Genomic DNA, 6060 nt, shown 5'->3' on the forward strand with positions numbered 1-6060 from the left:
AGAAAAAGCAGGAAACTCTATTTTGGGTTTATTTGTACATGTTCTTAGTTTTGGATTTTTATCTGTACTGCTCAAATATAAAATTATAATTCTTAGACTGACAAAAGAAATTTAATATTGGTAAAGCCAAGCATATTATTTTCAATAGATGACAAAGTAAACATTTTAGGTTGCACAGATAAAAACAAACTCGGACTGAAATCTTTGAAACTAGATGTGTAGTTTTTTGGAGCAGTCGGCTGTGTTTGAATGCAAGTTGGAGTGCAGATTTTGTGATTGCAGGTGGGAGTGAGTGCTGGCTTTATGTGGTCTCATGGTGTGTTGAGGTTGGCTCTTAATGACCTCCTAATTAAAGCAGGCCCTCCTCTCAATGGGCTGATCATGTAGTGGAGGTCAGAGGTCATTTACAGGGCTGCTGGTGGCCAGAGTTTCTGCTCCATGCTAATTGCCCTACAATATACACAAATTAACACAACGTAATAATTGTAGCAGATAAACTCAACAGCCTCCCTGTGGAATTAGGTGAATTCTGTTTTTTCACATAACGACATTAAACTTTTTTTTTTTTTTTTTGCCTTTTTTTTTTTTGTTGTTTCAGTTCAGTCAGACTGAATTCACCATCCAATGTCTCTACTCTCACTGCACACATAGACTCGCAGTCTCTCTCAGGGACTTTTGCATTGTCCTACCGCAGACACAGACCCTGAGTTCATTAAGCCAGACTAAAGTGTTTGTCTAAAGGCTAGACGAGACAACTTAAATCTCCAACGAGTGTTTGTGGACATGCAGGTCTGCAAACACATTCATAGGAGGATTTATAGGACGGTTTCAGTCTTGCTCTCATTTAAAAAATGTTTTTTCATTCGTAATAAGAAAGCAAATACAGCCATATTTTACTGTAAGATTGATTAATGCAGTAAGCATTCAAGACGGTAGAGATTGCTATGCATGACTTAATGGTTAATAGTGTAAAATGGAATCAAAAAAAGGGATAAAATGCAAATAATTATCTTTAAAATGTGTTTTATTGGGAGAAATTGAATGTAACTTAAAACATGTTTATTTGATGACATGCAACCTAAACTTGAAAAAAAAACAACTTTTCTTTGGGTTAAATTTTCTCTGAAACAGGGCAAAGTCCCGTCGCAGGCTCCATCCACAGGCGAAGGAGGACCAGGCGAGGAGGAGGGGCCTGGCTGGGGTTTAATGTAGCTGATTGTGCTTCCATGAAAAAGGGAACAGTTTCTTCTGTGTTAATTTTCAATTTTGTTGCTGTCTGTGTGCCCAGCCTTTGTGCTCAGTTCTTCTTCCCTCCCTAAACTGCTCCACCACCCCTCTCTTTTTCTTTTCTTTTCACTTCTCCTCTCGTCAGGCCGTCTAGATTATGTTGCTAAGGAGATTTTTCCCTTTCTTTTTTCCTCTTTTTTGCTTTTTTCACTGTTTCCCATTGATTTGGTGTTAATGCGTTTTGAATGCCCCTTGGTGTGTGCCGAGCGCTGGGGGAGGAGGGGAGCACAGGGTCTTGCCGAGTGGAGGAATTTCAATCTGAAGCGGTTAGGTGGGGGTCCGTGTGGGTTAAGGCCCAAAGAGAGGCACTCAAGTGAGAACTGAAGTGGTTTGCAGAGCTGAGGAACCTCTCGGGCAGCCACTCCCCCTCTTCTTCCCCCTCTCTTTTTCAGGGTCAGTCCTTCATTGGCAGCCCACAGGTGCACTGTCAATCTTACCCAAAACCTAACCCATGAGTAAAACAAACATGTTTTTTTTTCCTCAGTAAGAAAGCGGGAATAAATTGTGCCCAGCAGCCAGTACACCAAATGAGGCACATAATAGTACTGAAAACTCAGTATATTTTTGGTACACAGAGAAAAAAAATTTTTTTAATTTATTTTAAAAAGCATATTTCATAGGGCCATATTCCTGTGCAGTCTTAAAACACTTGAGTTGTATGGTTTGGTGAACAAGGTGTCTGATTTATACACCACTAACATCCTGTTTCTTTTAACCAATTTAACCAAACCTTAAAGGTGCTATATGTAAGAATAGCCCCGGCCCATCCTGTCTAGTAATACCATTTTGTACTTCAAGAGGCGATAGTGAGTCACTATAGCATCCACTCTTCCCTCAGTCTAACATGAGAGGATAAAGAAGTAGCGCTGCCCCGAGCAACTGGCAGCAATGGCAGAGATTTTGAGCCAGGCTAAAAGCTGTTGTAATTTTTGATGTAGGACCATTATTATGTCACTTTATTAAGTCTAAATATTTTTTCAGGTGAGAAAGTAACCATTTACATTCCCAATATGTGGTTAGTTTATCCAAACAACGTCTGTTTGGAAATTTGTTCCAATGCCTTCGGAGATGTGAGGAGCCGCTGGCTGGGTGAGACCGAGGTTATTTGGAGAGGAGATGTACATACATGTAATTATTCAGAGGGAAGCCTTTTCTGTGTGGACACAGGGCAGTGAGTTGGCTCTGTGGATCACCACAGCTTACAGCAGTTGTGTCATGTTTGTTGGGTCTGTACCAACACCAGTAATCCTACAGCAGCTATATGTTGCATCCATTAGACAAGATCCTGATTAAACCCTGCTATAATTATATCCAGAATGTAATGGTGTATCTGTCGTTATGAGGTTTATGCTTTGTAATGACACAATTTCATAAACGTTCTAAATAATATAGATTCAATTTTCTAAAAACCTAAAAGCATGTTGTTGGATGAACGTCTCCACTTATAGTTAAAAAGTGACCTGTAATTACATTAGCTTAGAGCTGCTATCAGATCAGTACTTGGTTTTGGTCGATCCCCTGAGTTTGGAATCAGTATTGCTGTTTCCAAGGACATAAAATTACCTGACTGCAGTTGTTGACACACAGCTGTCCAATGCACTCTATCCTGTATTGGCGTAGTTCACTGGAAAACCACTCACAAACAGGGATCTTAATGCTAATTGAGGCTCTTCCAGCTCTGGCTTTGTATTTGTGTCTGCGATACCAAATACATACAGGCTAGGCAAATCTGGCTAGCATGATTTTGCAACAGTCCACAACTGATACTGTCAACCTTTCTTGGAAGAACTTAAACTAAGACATAGGCTGTACTGAACTGACTGTAATCATTTGCTTTATAGGGTGTACTGTACAGAAACCAGTTTTGTACTGAACTGAATGTTCTGTGTCAACAGGTTCAGGTTTAAATTGTTTAACCGTTTATAAGATATTATCCTGTAGACTAAACTTGGTTTCAGTCATGAGGAAACCAAACAGATTTATGAGGTCATGTTCTGGTGGTTCTGATGATGTTTCTTGTTGATGAACCAAACGATAAACTGATACATAGAAGGTGTTGGTCTCAGTTTATGTTTCTGTGATATAATGCTCCTACATTTATGGAGCATTGCATCACATTTATAATACATGGTTTTAGGACAAATGCATGATCATACTGATTTAAGACAAAGATTTTGCACCTTGAATCCTTCCTTGTCTATATTAACCACAGGACTGTGGTTACCTTGTGTGCTCTGAAAGAGTTTTACAGTATCATACTTTTAGATCCTTTAGAACTTTTTCTCTTCCATTTCTTTCATTCTATTAAAGTGTATGATTTGTTTACTCTGCCTCATCTTTCCCTCTCTGTAACTTTCTCTCAAATTCACCCACAGAAGCACAAACACACACATCTGTCCCTGCCCCGCAGCTGTGTGAAAAGTATTCCCGCATAATGACCTCTCAGACCATTTCATCTATGTCGGCGCTTAACATAATTAGACAGTCACAGATTTGCCTCCAGCAGAGGCTGCTGTTTCAGGGAAAGCTCCCACTTCTAGCAGCTGTGTGTATCATTTGGGTTGCCGTTAGTGAGGCTTAGTGCAATGGGCAACATTAGAGACACAAACACTGAGTTACCAGGGGAAACTACAACACTTAACCCTAATCATTAGCAATGTATCCTCATGGGCTTTCTCAGTTTCATGAAATCATAGGTTTCTTAAGGTTTACTGTGTCTGTTCCAAAAAAAAGAACTGACACACTCCTTTAACAATGTTTTATGGCCACATGATCATTACAGTAGGACTGACTTAAACTATTCAACTGTCTAGTTTATTAAGGCAGAGTTTTTGTGCGTCTTAAAGAGGACATATCACGCACATTTCCAGGTCTATATTTATATTCTGGAGTTCGACTGAAATATCTTTGCATGATTTACAGTTCAAAAATGTCCTTATTTATCTTCTACTGGCCCTTTATTCAGCCTTTCAGTTCAGCCTCTGTCTGAAACAGGCCGTTTTAGCCCCTGTCTCTTTAAGATCCCCCGCCCATGACCTCACTCTGTTTTGATTGGTTAGCTCCAAAGACTATGTAAACAAACAATACAGTAATAGTAGTCAGACTTCACTTCGTTCTTTACTCAAAATAGAAACTTCTCAAACACATCTGTACATATTCAAGCCGGAATCCGATCCAAAATATGTGAGTGGACAACACAACAACCTTAGCAACAGAGTCCACGGAACAGACAGCAATTTGTGGGCATGCATGAATGATCTGATGTCAGTTCAATCAGGGAGTAGAAGTAACTTCAGAAGTATCTGCAAATGGAGTGTTCAGAGCAAGCTGAAGCCCTGGCTTTTGACTTCAAGGTGGTATTTTTACATACATTCAGCTCAGGTTTTGGAACTCATGCCATATTTAACATAGATATCTGACATTATAACAGTATATAAATGACAGAAAATCACAAGAAACATTTTATGCCCCCTTTAAATGATTAACTGATAAACCAAGTTTGAATGATGAAAAAGTGAATTGAAAGCTAAGCTCTGTTACCTTTTTATTTTGCTGCAGACATTTGAAAATTTGAAGTAGCTGTCTGGAGACGTGTACTCTTGTCATTACGTTTGGCTCCACAAGACTAATGTTACAGGTGACTGCCTGAGGTGGTTGGCTCTGTGTCAATTAAACCTATTCTACACCAGAGCTGGGGTTGGCCTCTGACCTGTGACCCTAATTTAACTAACCCTCACCAGTGTACTACAAGGAGACAAACACTCCCAGCTGCTGAGGCTCTCAATGGCCTTTAACGAAAGGGGAGGAGTGTCCATTCTGTGAGCAGCGGTCGAAGTAGGCTCAAGACTCTTGTAGTACACTTGTAGGAAGTCACTTGAGGCTGTTGTGTCAGCGGATAACAATTATTCAAATGTGCAGGGACAATGCACTTTCAAAATGTTTTTCAAATGAAAATGCTAAAAACTGGGAATGCTATTTTGATTTAGTCATCATTTGAGAAAGATTCTGATGTTTAAAAAAAAGACAATTAATTTCAAAAGGGCCAAGAGCCAATTTTATTCATGTTGACATACCTATCAAATATTCAGTCTTGATATTTGCATTTCTTTTTGTGCTTATTTTCAGTTTTTGCTGGGAAAGTGTTTGTGTAAACCAGTATGTTTATGCCTGGCCTGTTGTGCCAGCATAAATCATATAATTGTATACAGAGAAAAGAAAAAGAGAAATTACCTTACACATTTCATATTTGCTCTTTTCTTTAAATAATGACACTGGTTTTGGTTGCAGAACAGATAGAATTACAGATTACTATGCAGTTTTGTCGTCAATTATGGTCTGTCTGTTTGTTTCATTGGTCTCCTCTTTGATTGGATAATGATACCCTGAGCTGCAATGAGAGATATAGATGAACAAAGAAACATTTCACACTCCATGTACACCAGCAATTATCTCTGCACGGTTATGCCTGCTGATGAACTGTAACCTTTTGTCTGAATAAATATGGGTTTACCAAAGTTTTGAAAAAACACCCTGATCATAGCTCATCTCTGATGACAGCTTACACGAAAGACTTTCAACACGTTAAGTGTGTTGTAATCTTTACACCACAGGCTACAATAGTTGTGTCCTCATCCAAGTGTTTTCCCAAGCAAGGCCGTGGTTTGGTAAAAATATTGCTGATAAATGTTTATGGTTAATGTCCCCAGCTACTTTCTGTGCTATTCTTATACATCCAACATAAAATCAATATCAATACTTACGATATAAGGGCCT

The sequence above is a fragment of the Thunnus albacares genome, chromosome 9, assembly GCF_914725855.1.
Source record: "Thunnus albacares chromosome 9, fThuAlb1.1, whole genome shotgun sequence".
NCBI classification, from domain to species: Eukaryota; Metazoa; Chordata; class Actinopteri; order Scombriformes; family Scombridae; genus Thunnus; species Thunnus albacares.